The following is a 14,412-nucleotide window of genomic DNA, read 5'->3' as shown; positions in this document are numbered from 1 at the left end:
TTGAAATACAACAGAGCACTATGAAGTGGATCCACCTAGGGTGAGTAGAGATTCTGACTGGGAAGCTACAGAAGGCTGAGGAGCACAATCTAGTTTGAGAATGAGATTGTTATTTTATATTGTCTCTCTACTGTTTCTTTCTGGGATAATAAACAGAGCCCTGGAACAGGGGCTATGAACAGATTTGGGTATGGCTAATTATGTAGAGTCCACCCTTCTACCCAGGTGTTACACTTGTTATCAATCACTTGACAGTACTTGTGAGTTTACAATGACAATTTCCTGGTTTTAAAATGTGTGGTCTCACATTGCTGTGTGAAAACCACAAACAAATGGGGGAAGTGGACTAAACCCCAATCCTGCAGGTTATAACAGTAATAATTACTTCAACTACAGTAAGTGAAGGTGCCTGCCCATGTAGATCAGCTGCAAACTGAATCTGCGGAGGAAGGAGTACAGGCTAAGTAGACACAAAGCACAGTCAAATTCCCAAAGAAATGGAGGAGGAAAACAGAAGAAAGTGGGTTTTTTCCCCCTGACCTTGCTTTTCGTTATAGTAATAGTTGGTGTTATTTATACTGTCAGTAGATAAACTATTATTTCTGATTTTTTTTTAAAGTTAAATATGTTCTCAGCTGATGATGGCAGCAGGTGCACAGCTAGTAGTGAAGGGATTCTTATGACTGCAGTTGGTATGTTAAAGCTTTAAATTGCCCCTAAATATTTGGCTCATAGTTTCAAAGAGTTTACAGCACTCTACATGTTACTTGCATTTTGAAAATACTTCTCAGCTTAAATTACTTTTCTTTATTTTGCGGTTGAGCAAAGTTTCCATCTATAGGCCTTTGAACTGATGGAAAATTAACAAGGCATAATATAATTTGTGTGTGGCTAGCTATTACAGTTCTTCCACTATCTTCCCACTAACTTGCAAAAATGCATTATTCTAACCTGTCCTATTCTTCTGTATACTCCTATAGGGGAGAGAAAGGGAGAGAGAGCCTGGAGCACTGGGCCTGGTATAAGATCTGAGGCCTGAACCATATTAAAGCCATGTATTAAAGCAGATGTTTACAAGGTTCACTGTTTGATACATGAACTTGGCAAGGGCACTGCTAGTGTTGCTCGAACACAGGCGCTCCTAAGAAGCAACAGACACTGGGCACGCGTGTGAACACACTTCAGAAGATTAACGAAGGTACGTCCTGACCTAACACCAGATAAGAGGGTTTGATGGAAGTGATGACTAGGGATGTTTTGCCCGAGACACCTGGAGCAAGATACAAGGGGAGGTAACAAGCAGATGTCATGAAATACAAAAGGTGGTATGTAAGTTGTTTGTCTCAGTCTATAAATGTTGGGGTACCTCATGACTGAGCCACTCCTTGCCATTAGATACTCGTGTATTAGCCTACCTGTAACCACCGATCCAAGGAATTGGGACTGTGCCTTGAGGGCAATAAACCTGGCCAAGAGCATTTGTCACTGAACAGTGCCATGGTCTTTCTTTCTGGGTAGTACTTATGACACTCTGCCCCAAAGAGACATTCTGCACCTTATATTCACCATGGTGATATTGATATGTTTTGTACAACATATGCCTTGTGAGGTATCATTCTAAAAGTTTTTGTATGTTGAACATTAATATCCTGTTAAGTTGTATGTGCTCTCATTGTATAGGAAGTTATAAATTTTTGCTATGTATGTGCTACTGAAACATGTGAGGCCGGGAACACGCACAAGCAGCCTTTCAGGTACAATAATAAAAAAGCCAAACAATGTTGACGGCCTGTTGAGGAGATACACACCCTCACAAGGATTACCCCAGGAACTGGGGACAACAGAAACCTCTCAGAGATAGCACTACACAATGGGAACTGTTTGACTCAAGTCACAGCAAAAGATCTTTCCAGCATGTTGGAACAAGATATAAAAGGGGGAAGTGACATCATGACAGGGCCTCACTCCCCTACAACACAACGTCTTAGGAACAAAGGCTGAACTGGGGAGGGTCCCAGGCAGGAAAGAAGGAAGCCCTGCCCATGTATGGATGCTTGATGGACTGTTTGTTCTATCTAACAGGGTGAAACACTGTTTGATTCAAATCCTATCTAGTTTATAAGACTTAGATTGGAATTTTGTTTATTTCTTAGGTAGCCATCTTTGATTGCTATCACTTATAATCACTATTACTTGAAATAACTTAAAATCTATCTTTCCATATTTAATAAACTTGTTTTATATTTATACCTAAAATAGTATGGTTTGCTTGAAGTGTGTGAGGAATCTGCTCAGGCACAGGGGTTGGGGCATTGTCCTCTCCACATAGAGGGAGGGGTGGACTAGGTAATACATTTATACTGCTCAGGATTTTGACCAGGGCAAGATGGTACAGCTCTGAGGTCCTAGGCTGTGGAACTGGGGAGAAGCCTTCATGTAACTGCAGCTGAGTGTGTCCCTGCTGGTGTAAAGGTTTGTGTGAGTGTAGGACTGGGAGAGGTCTGCAGCTCGTCAGGCACAGTATGAGAGGGAGCCCAGGCTGGTGAGACAGGGCTCAGCGGTACCCCAGTTCCAGGTTGCACGTTGGTGTGGGGAGCAGTCAGAGTACTATTGCGGTCTGTTGAACCAACTATCTGCACAGGGCTGGGACAGCATACTGAGAGAGCACACATACCCGTCAACTGATGACAACTCCCTCTTTCACCAAAGTCTCACTTTGTTCCTTGCTCCATCCTCCAAAAAAATCACCATTAATCAAAGTTGTGCAGTTACTTACCTTTGTACCCACATGCGCTTATAGCAAACTTTCTTCTTTCTAACCCCTTTTCTCCCAGTGTCAGTGCTTAAAGCTTTCCAGGTCACTGACCCAGAAAATAAAATTTCAAATAAGCAAGTTGGCTTGTGGAGGGGAACACACATTTAGTACAGCCTGAGGAAAAACCTGCTCCAATTGGTGGCTTTCCCCACTTGCCTATATTTTGGGGCAAGTGGGGAAAGCCTCCTGGGCTGCTGCGGAAAGCAGGTAGAGCTCTCTCCCCTCAGGCATTGACACTGTTTTATTCTATATAGGTCCTTATATCACATGCATCACTATAATATCTGAGCACCTTCAAGAAAGTCATTAAGCAACATGACTAACATCTGTTGTGTGTTTTGTTCTCTCCTCCCCCTGCGGGAGAGGATAAGTAGAGCATGTGCACTTTGTCTTGTTTTGGTAGATTGTTTTTTTTTAAAAATATCTGGTGTGTGTGTGTGTGTGAGAAGGTAAAGTCAAAGAACCGTGCCCCAAACTTGAGTTGGAACCAGTAGCACTCGGGTTTGTGATGACCATTAGTTCCACAGTCTGGGACCACCCCTGGATAAAGTTTTATCTCCTGCACAGCAGAGCTTTACTCTTAGTGTCCAGAGTTCCCTTGAGCCAGTGGAGGGGGGAAGAGCAGAGGAGCCATCCGGGTCCCTCGCCCTGGAGGAGAGGGGAAGTAGAAAGTGCCCAGGAGATCAGGGAAGCTCTGTTTTTCTCCTCCTTTCCTGTGAACAACAGAACAGCTCGTCTACTTTCTCAGAGTGTGGAGATGGATAGCAGGAGAGAGATCACTTGATCATTACCTGTTAGGTTCACTCCCTCTGGGGCACCTGGCATTGGTCACTGTTGGCAGACAGGATACTGGGCTGGATGGACCTTTGGTCTGACCCAGTATGACCATTCTTATGTTCTTATGCTTCTCCTAGCCTTCCCCACAATACCAGGTCCAAGAAGGGGGAGAGTGAAACCTGTTGTAATACCCTCCCCCTAGGCCTGGGAGAGGTGGATGTAGAATGTTAGGAGCTGTAAAAGGAGCAGAGGTTAAGGGAAAGGGCGGGCAGGGGGACAGAGTTGACAAGGGGGGGCTGGCAGAGCAGAAGTGACCTTAGGGCAGGGGGTGGGTGATAGACCCTCCACTCTTTTCACACGCCTTTAAGTATGGTTTCTTACACTCACTTGTCATGCCTGGTCTTAAACTGCACTGTAAGGTTTTCAGGAAAAACTACATTTATGTCTGTACAGCATGCAGTATAACAGGGCACCATCCTAATTATGACATCAATAATTTCGGCTCAATACACTTATGAACCATAGGCGCTGACTCTGTGGGTGCTCCGGGCCTGGAGCACCCATAGGCTGGAGCTCCGGAGCTGGAGCACCTGATGGGAAAAATTGGTGGGTGCTCTGCACCCACTGGCAGATCCCCGCTCCAGCTCACCTGCGCCTCTGTTCCACCTCTGCCTCCTCCCCGAGTGCGCCACGTGCCTGCTTTTTCCCCCTCCCTCCCAGCGTTTGCCACTGCGAAACAAGCACTGGGAGGGAATGGGGAAAAGGGGGAACGTGGCGCACTCAGGGGAGGAGGTGGGGCTGGGGCGGGGATTTGGGGAGGGGTCCAATAGGGACAGGGACGAGGCGGAGTTGGGGCTGGGACTCTGGGGGAAGAGGTTGGAATGGGGGCAGGGCGCAAGCACCCACGGGCGCCATAAGAAGTTGGCACCTGTGCATAAACAATCTGTTACATCATGTTGTAATGAACACTTACTTTGCACAGATTGACCTGACTTGAATTACCTGAAGTCCTATACAGCATAGTGGGAGGGGAGGAGGAAATACAAGGGAAAGGCCCAGGTCAGTTAACTCAGTTAATACTGCAGATGAGGGCTACCTCATAACACCCTTCCAAAAGCTGATCCCAGGTAGGTCTGAAGAGAGCTGCCCTCTGTGACTTACCTTGGGGTAGGAACCAGAGCACTCAAGCAGCAGATAGGGCAGTTGTTGCACAGCACTGCAGCAGCAGAGGCCCAAGAGAAGGCCGACTGTCTGCTGGGTCTGCTCAGGGGCACAGAATTAAAGGGTGACTGAGCGGAGAGGCTCAGTTATAAGCAGTTCCGCAGCTGCAGCAAAGAAGCAGTGGGCAGTGAGCCAACCAAAGCCGGGAAAGGTACGGATCTGGGAAAAAGGCTCAGAAAAGGAGTGGTGTATGTGAAAGGGAGGGGTGAGCAGCACAGCACAATAGGCAGCTACAGCCCTCAGCCACAGCTCAGAACAGCTTCCTCCTGCCAATTTCCAGGCCAAGACAGCCCTGTGTGAGCCACTCCTCCAGACCAGCCTTAAAGAGACAGAAGCTCACACAAGACTGCTACCACCAGGGATACTAGAAATCCACCTCACGTGAGGCTGGCATGGCAGAACACATATTGTATAGCTCACAAAAAGAATATAGGCCCTGAACTATTCTCTCAGGAGAGTGCACTACAGAATAGAACTATAGAATAGCACTGCTAAAAGGGCACAGGACCCCACTCAGGCAAGAAGGAATCCCTAGCAGAAGAGAAAGCTAACATTATTTCCTCCATGTCTATTTGTTTTCTTTTTCTTTAAATATAATCACCAAATAACTTTGATATACAAGCTAGAGGAACAGGATTGAGCTAACGTTATGGAAGAGACACATTCCTGATTATATAATACAAAATAGCAATACTCTTAAAAAGCACACTTACCTTCAAGTCACACAAACAGCTCTGCCTCATACAGTCCTTAGAAGACTCCTGAACACAATAAATGTGAGTAAAACGCAGCACAAATAAGTATTAATCCTAGACTTCCAAATCCAAAACTGAATGCCAGCCTTTGTCTGTGTATTTCCTAAGTATTATCAAAGCCTGGTAAATGTATAACTAAAACTCAGACAGTTAAAATGAAGTTTTCTGAGCTGTTCACCTCCCAAGTCAAGAGTCCTCAAAGAACTATTATGACATCAATTATTAACATTGCTTATTTCCAAATTGCTGCAAACTGCCTACTTGCAGGAATAGCAAATCTCTGCGGACCTTTAGAATGCCAGAATTCCTATAAATAAATGAAAATAGCAGTGCTATTTACTCTTAGTATTTTCAGGATAAGTTTAATTGCCCAGAGTTCTAAATTGGAGGAGAAAAGCAGGAGCCTCATCTACCTCCCCTAACTTGCTCCTGCCCGTTCCTTTACCCTTTCATTGCTACATCCACCATAAGGTTGCCAGTTTTGGTTGGGTATATTCCTGAATGTTTGGTCACATGACATAATCTTTCATTAAAGATTAATCTTTAATTCTTGGAGATTCCAAGAAAATCTTGGTGGGTTGGAAACCCTAATCCCCCAACAACCTCAAAATCCTCATGTGCTTCTTATGGCAGGCTCTACTCCTCTGCACTGCTGGTTCTTCACAGCTGATGTAGCGTGGATTGATTTAAATCAAAATTGCAATGATCTTGGGGTACATTAAATAACAAACCAGTGAATGGGAAAGGAATAAAATTTTAATAAAACAAGCTGGAGAGCATCTCTGGTGAACTGCTGCACAAAGCCCTGTGATGTTCCCAACCCTCCCCTCCAGGGCACATCTACAAATGCCCATGTTGATAATACTGTCCCTTATAAGGGAGTATCTAAAAATTATAATCTTCTACAAACATATTTCTACATCTTCCGTCTTAAAGAAAAACAAATTAACTCTTGTGTGTATGTGTGTATATATATATATATATAAATAACAGCTAACAACTATCTAATGACACATGCATTAAATTTTCAGCCCATGTAGTACAATGTGCCAATTAGCTAGAGAAGAGACGAAAAGGAGTACTTGTAGCACCTTAGAGACATGCCACAAGTACTCCTTTTCTTTTTGCGGATACAGACTAACACGGCTACTGCTCTGAAACTAGAGAAGAGAGGTTACCAGCACATCACTCTTAAGTGAGTCTTTGCCACTCACTTTTCTCAAACACCCTTTCTTCAGGCAGGTTAGCAAGTCTCTATGAGTCTTTCAGGAGGTTCAATCTGATACTGTTCTTCTCAGTATCAGCCTTTCATTAGAGTCTGAGTTGTTCTCTTGTTCCTTGACAGTTTCTCCTTTGTGGGTTGATGATAAAGGATCAGTCAGATGGGAAATACCAAAGTCCACATTTACTGTCAACGTATTAGAACTTTCTGCGATTACTCTTAGATCCAGACAGATTCTGCCATAATCAAAGGGACTATATAACACCTTGGATGCAGCTGTTCTTTAATGGTACCCCTTTGGCCCCCAGTATTAGAGGTGTGATTCCTCAGGCACACTCTATCACAGGGGTCGGCAACCTTTGGCACACGTTCCAAAGGCGGCACGCAAGCCGATTTTTACTGGCATAGTGTTGCCTGCCGGGGTACCGGCCGCCACCCCTGCTCAGCCCACTGCCGGCCTGGGTGGACAGAACCCCAGGCCAGCAGCGGGCTGAGTGGGGCCGGCGGCCAGGACCCTGGCTGTCAGGAGCCAGCACATGGAACCCCAGACTGGTGGCAGGCTGAGTCGCTCGGGCCTCTGCCAGTCTGGGGTTCTGCCCGCCAGTGTAGTATATTAAATTTCTCCCCGTAGGAAAGTGCTATTTGCGTAGCAGCAGGATTAGCAGCTGTAAGTAGTACACCATAAGTAGCATTTTCCTACAGGGAGAAATTTAATACACTGCACTGGTGTAGGGAAGGCTGTGGCTCCCCAAACAGCCGGCCCACTTCCTGCCCCCTGACTGCCCCCCTCATAACCCCTGACCCATCCAACCCCCCGACTCCTTGTCCCCTGACCACCCTCTCCCAGGACCCTCTGCCCCCTGATTGCCCCCCTCAGAACCCTCCACCCATCCAACCTCCACCCCCCCCGCGCTCCTTGTCTCCTGACCACCCCCTCCCGGCAGGGGTGGCTCTACCAATTTTGCCACCCCAAGCAGTCGCTGCTGAATTGCCGCCGCCACAGCAGCGGCAGAGCTACCGCTGAATTGCCACCACCCCCAGAAGAGCGGCGGAGCTGCTGCACAAAAGCCACCATGGCGGGAAGAGCAGCAGAGCTGCCACCAAATTGCCACCGCAGAACATGGATTGCCTCCCCATTCTCATTGCCGCCCCAAGCACCTGCTTGGAAAGCTGGTGCCTGGAGCCGGCCCTGCCTCCCGGGATCCCACCGCCCCATCCAAGCCTCCCTGCTCCCTGTCCCCTAACTGCCCCAACCCCTATCCATACCCCCGACCCCTGACAGCTCCCCCCCCCCCCGCAGGACTCCCTGCCTATCCAAACACCCCTGTTCCCCATCCCCTTACCATGCCGCTCAGAGCATCAGGACTGGCAGATGTAAATAGTACATGGTAAGTAGCACTTTCCTATGGGGAGCCAGTTAATAGACTACATCCAGCCCTGCTCAGCCTGCTGATGGTCTGGAGTTCTCAAAATATGTTCTTTCACTCCTTATAAAAAATTACACTACAATTAGCTTAAAAACTTGAAAGCTTAAAAACTTAAAAATGTTGTATATTACAGTAATCGTTAAAAATGTATAATGCTAATAAATACATAGGTTTGATTAAACAAAGTAGTTGTACTTATGTGCCTGTGCTTAATTTGTGTTTTCGATGATTTACTTTCTAAAATAATCTCGTATGTCTCGCACGACCAGAAAGGGCATCTCACAAGAACCACTGCACTAAACTGATAAGATCAGCATTTTAATTTAATTTTAAATGAAGCTTCTTAAACATTTTAAAAACCTTGTTTACTTTACGTACAACGATAGTTTAGTTACATAATATAGACTTATAGAGACAGACCGTCTAAAAAGGTTGAAATGTATTACTGGCACACAAAACCTTAAATTAGAGTGAATAAATGAAGACTCGGCACACCACTTCTGAAAGGTTGCCGACCCCTGGTCTGTCACCTGGGTTAAGAGATGGAAGATCATGGGGACTTTTGTCAAAATAATATTTCTGCTTCCACTTCTGATTTTCTTTCATCTTCCATATAGTTTCATTGTTCGGAGATTTCAGCAGGTTATCAGTAATTAGTAAATTAGATTGGGTCCTTCTTCCCATTACCAGCTGAGCTGCAGAAAAGCCATTCTGCAGAGGTATACTTTGGTAAACCAATAAAGGTTTATACAAATCACCCCCACTGACAAAAGTCTTTTTCATAAGGTTCTTTACGGCCCATATAGACCTTTCCACAAATCCATTTGATTGGACTTGATGTTTTGTGATGAAAATCCCAATCTATGGCAAATTGCCAAAAATCTGCACTGAAAAATCGCAGTCCATTATCGCTAAAGACTTCATCTGGAATTCCATGATTGGAGAAGATTTCCTTCATGCCAGCTATCACTGACTTCCTATTAGTACTGTTCAGTGTGCAAATTTCTGGATACAGAGAATAGCAGTCTGTGACTATTAAATAATCCTTTGATTGCCAGGTAAATGTCAGTGCCTACCTTCTCATAAGGCCTTTGTGGAACTGGATGAGGTCTCAGTGGCTCTGCCTATTGGCATGGCTTGTATTTCAAGCATAAAAACCAGTTTTTATCCATAGCCAATGAGCACCTCTCGTTCTCATTGTTTGCACTTGTCAATTCCTAAATGACCCTCATGGATCTTATGTAGCATTTCTTTTTGGAGGCTCATTGGAATTACAACCTTACTCGAAAATCACCTCATCTATCACAGTAAGTTCATGTCTACAGTTCCAATAGCTCTTATACTTGGATAGCAACTGCTTATTTCTTTAGGCCACCCTTTAATTACCACTTCTTTAAGGATTTCCAATGATTCATCTTTCTCCATTCCCTCTCTTATTTGTTGCAGTTTCCTGTTAGCGACGGGAATTGACTTTGCAATCAGATCTACATAGGCTTGCATCCCTGTCTCTGAAGTCTTCTCTGGTTTCATGGAAGCCACTGCTCTGGAAAGCGCATCAGCAGTGAACATGAATTTACCGGGTATGTAGGTCACAAACAATCATACTTTTTTGCAGCTTTATCATCATTTTTTGAATCCTTAAGGTACAGTCATTTAGCGGTTTGCTAAATAACACTATCAGGGGCTTGTGGTCCATTTCAACTTCCACTATCTGTCCTTAAATATACTGATTGAATCTCTCACAAGCAAGTAATATTCCTAAAAGCATCTTCTGAGGCTGTGCGTATCTAGTTTCTTCCTCAGTCATTGATTTGGATTCATATGCCAGTGATTGCCAACAATCCTCTGTAAAATCACTGCACCTAGCCCAGATTGTGAAACATCTGCTGAAACTTTAACAGGCCTTTTTGGTACATAGAACTTTAACACTAGTTCTTGCATCAGTTGTTGTTTTAAACCTTCTCATGATTCCTCCTGTTCTGTACCCCAGTACCATTCATTTTTATTCTCTAGGAGTTCTGAAAAATGCTGTTTTGGTAGATAGATAGATTAGTATGAATTTTCCAAGATAATTAACCATTCCCAGGAACTATTGAACATTCTTCTTTGATGGTGATGTGGCATCATTTCAGATCTTCATCTTATCAGGTTTTACACTTTCATTGGAAATAATGTCCCCAACAAAAGTCAGTTTTATAACCCCCAAAACACAGTTCTCCCTATTTACTTTGAAGTTTGCTGCTCTAGTTGCACCCAGGACTCCCTGAAGTCTACAGTCATTTTCCTCTTTCATTGAGCCCCAGGTGATGGGGTGATCCACTGAGTGTCAAAACCATTAATATGTTCATAGATAATAGGTATAGTTTTGTGATACACTTCTTGTGATGAGCCTATGATAAAGGGTAAACGTAAGAAAGTGTATCTTCCAGATAGGGTATTAAATGTGCACAGCTTTCTTCATTTAATTTTAGTTGTCAAAACCTCAAGGATGCATCCAATTTACTGAAATCTTAAGCAGTTGCAAACTGAGCCATAATCCCTTCTCTGGTTGATAGTTTGAAATGTCCTTTTTTTTACAGCCTTGTTGAGGTCTCTGGGATCTAAATATATGCATATCTGGCCATTACTTTTCTCCACAATGATGGGGGAGCTCACCCATTCTGTTGGCTCCTGATTTTTTTGTATTTGCATTGCTTCCATCCTTGCAAGCTCACTCTTGAGTTTATCACTGAGTGCAAATGGCACCTTTCTACATGGATGGATAACTGGAGGGACCTGCTTGTTTATCCAGATTGTATATTCACCTTGCAAGCAAACCAACACTTGAAATAGGTCATGATATTCCAGAAAGAGTGCCTCATAGTCAGGTTCAGTATGATCTTGTAGTGAGAGAGCGCATTTTATCAGACTGAGTTTCTCACATGCAGCCAGGCCCAAAATTGGTGTCACCTCCTTTTGCACTACAGTGAACAGGAGCCTGTACATGGTGTTTTTATGGTTGATGCTAGCAATGCACCTCCCCTTCACTGGTATATTTATCCCAGAATAACCAGTTACTTTCATTTTTGATGGTCCCATTTTTGGTCATATTTTCAATCTCTCATAATCTTGTTCAGACAGAATATTAACCTGAGATCCTGTGTCCAGTTTCAGTGAAATAATTGTTCCATTCATTGGCATAGGCAGGATACAGTCCTTGTCACCAGGCTTGCTGGATTCCAGAACGTCTATGAAAACTCCTCAACCACATTGTCTTTAAGTGAATACACTTGACTTCTCTGCACTTGGGAACTGCAGCATTTTACAAAATGTTTATTTTTCCCACATTGATAACAGAGTTTCGCAAAGTCATCACACTGTTTGAGGCCAGTCTGTAATCCACACCTTACCTATGACTGTCTGTATCCAGTCTTTCCTCAAATAGTAGTTTTCATAGTGAGTGGTTCCACTCTTCAATTTGACTTATTCTGGCTATATTCTTTTGCATTTAGTAAATGGATAACACCATCTGGTGGATTCAGCTCTTTGGCTTGTGCTTTCACAGTTTCTGCTGCTCTGCATATTTGGAGAGCTTTTTCTAAATTTAAGTCTCTTTCATAGAATATTAGGGTTGGAAGAGACCTCAGAATGTCATCTAGTCCAATCCCCTGCTCAAAGCAGGACCAATACTAGCTAAATCATCCCAGCCAGGGCTTTGTCAAGCCGGACTTTAAAAACCTCTTAAGGATGGAGATTTCACCACCTCCCTAGGTAATTCATTCCAGTGCTTCACCACCCTCCTAATGAAATAGTGTTTCCTAATATCCAACCCAGATCTCCCACACTGCAACTTGAGACCCTTGCTTCTTGTTCTGTCATCTGCCACTACTGAGAACAGCCTAGCTCCATCCTCTTTGGAACCCCCCTTCAGGTTGTGAAGGCTGCTATCAAATCCCCCCTCACTCTTCTGCAGACTAAATAACCCCAGTTCACTCAGCCTTTCCTCATAAACCATGTGCCCAGCCCCCTAATCATTTCTGTTGTCCTCCGCTGGACTCTCTCCAATTTGTCCACATCCCTTCTGTAGCGGGGGGGGGGGTGAGGGGGAGAGGGAGACACCCAAAACTGGACACAATACTCCAGGCATCATCTCTCTAGTGACAAATAGAGGGGAATAATCACTTCCCTTGATCTGCTGGCAATGCTCCTACTAATACAGCCCAATATGCCGTTGGCCTTCTAGGCAACAAGGGCACACTGTTGACTCAAATCCAGCTTCTCCTCCACTGTAATCCCCAGGTCCTTTTATGCAGAACTGCTGCTTAGCCAGTAGGTCCCCAGCCGGTAGTGGTGCATGGGATTCTTCCTTCCTAAGTGCAGGACTCTGCACTTGTCCTTGTTGAACCACATCAGATTTTTTTGGCCCAATCCTCCAATTTGTCTAGGTCACTCTGGACCCTATCCCTACCCTCCGGCATATCTACCTCTCCCCCCAGCTTAGTGTCATCTGCGAACTTGCTGAGGGTGCAATTCATCCCATCATCCAGATCATTAATGAAGATATTGAACAAAAGAGGCCCCAGGACAGACCCCTGGGGCACTCCACTTAATACTGGCTGCCAACTAGACATGGAGCCATTGATCACTACCCGTTGAGCCCAACAATCTAGCCAGCTTTCTATCCACCTTATAGTCCATTCATCCAGCCCATATGTCTTTAACTTGCTGGCAAGAATACTGTGAGAGTCCATATCAAAAGCTTTCCAAAAGTCAAGATATATCACATCTACTGCTGTCCCCATATCCACAGAGCCAGTTATCTCATCATAGAAGGCAATCAGGTTGGTCAGGCATGACTTGCCCTTGGTGAATCATTGTTGACTGTTCCTGATCACCTTCCTCTACTCCAAGTGCTTTAAACTGGATTCCTTGAGGACCTGCTCCATGATTTTGCCGGGGACTGAAGTGAGGCTGACTGGTCTGTAGTTCCCCAGGTTCTCTTTCTTCCCTTTTTTAAATATGGGCACTATATTAGCCTTTTTCCAATCATCCGGGACCTCTCCCAGTCACCATGAATTTTCAAAGATAATGGCCAATGGCGCCGCAATCACATCAGCCAGCTCCCTCAGCACCCTTTGATGCATTAGATCTGGACTCATGGACTTGGGCATGTCAAGCTTTTCTAAATAGTTCTTAACCTGTTCTTTCACCACTGAGGGCTTCTCACTTCTTCCCCATACTGTGTTTCCCAGTGCAGCAGTCTGGGAGCTGACCTTTTGTGAAGATCAAGACAAAAAAAGCATTGAGTACTTCAGCTTTTTCCACATCATCTGTCACTAGGTTGCCTCCCCTTTCAGTAGAGGTCCCACACTTTCCCTGACCTTCTTCTTGTTGCTAACATACCTGTAGAAACCCTTCTTGTTACCCTTCATCTCCCTTGCTAGCTGCAACTCTAATCGTTCCTTGGCCTTCCTGAATACACCCCTGCATGCTCTAGCAATATTTTCATACTCCTCTCTAGTTATCTATCCAAATTTCCACTTCTTATAAGCTTCCTTTTTGAGTTTAAGCTCACGCAAGATTTCACTGTTAAGCCAAGCTGGTTACCTTCATGGAGCAATCTCTCTCTTAACACATTGTCTTTAATACCACAAACCAGATACTGTCAGCTCACCAAAGGCACAGGTTTTATTGAGTTCCCTTAATTCTGTGACATATTGCTTTATGGTGTCATCAGTTTTTTTCATGCATGTAAAAATTTGTCTTTCAAACATTTCATTCCTTTTTCGCAGGCAATGTTCCTCAAATTTAGTCAGTATTTTACTTAACTTCATGCTTTCACCTTCTTCAGACTTAAAGGTATTATAAATATCCAGTGCTTCCTCCCCAACAAGATGCAAAAAGACTGATGATTTCATTTTTCTCCTCTGCATTTGGCTGCCAAATTCAATTCAAATCTCTATCAATTTTTTTTCGAGTTGTCTGCAGCGTTGTCTGACAAATGCGGACTGAATGGAGGTTGCAACATATCCATTTTGGGCTTGTTTTCTCCCTTCTTAAGCTAATCAAGCTAATATGTGCTCACCAAATACATGCAAAAGCCTCTGTGCCTGGTGCTCCACATGCTTCCCCAGTGCCTCCCTCTATCTCTGCTTTCAGTTGCAAACATAGGAGTTAACTTCAAAATGTACTGCATCAACTGTTAAGATGTGGAGT

The 14,412-nt window shown here is 44.3% G+C and overlaps 1 protein-coding gene across 6 annotated transcripts in view; it reads right to left on the bottom strand.

Moving 5' to 3' along the window:
• Positions 1–5,657, bottom strand: part of LOC140908681 (isoaspartyl peptidase/L-asparaginase) — a 239,633-nt gene extending 233,976 nt beyond the window's left edge. For 4 of the 6 annotated variants that reach the window (XR_013635541.1, XR_012157952.2, XR_013635543.1 and 1 more), the window contains exon 1: positions 5,527–5,657. The gene's annotated coding sequence lies outside the window, so the exon portion shown is untranslated. Of the gene's footprint in view, positions 1–4,753; positions 5,047–5,526 lie in introns of those variants that run through there. The other 2 variants (XM_073336337.2, XM_073336338.1) reach the window with 2 other exon arrangements.
• Between the last annotated feature and the right edge of the window lie 8,755 nt (positions 5,658–14,412).

Source organism: Lepidochelys kempii, chromosome 3, assembly GCF_965140285.1.
Source record: "Lepidochelys kempii isolate rLepKem1 chromosome 3, rLepKem1.hap1, whole genome shotgun sequence".
Classification (NCBI taxonomy): Eukaryota; Metazoa; Chordata; order Testudines; family Cheloniidae; genus Lepidochelys; species Lepidochelys kempii.
The sequence above is the reverse complement of the archived record's forward strand: the minus strand, read 5'-3'. Positions and strand labels throughout refer to the sequence as shown.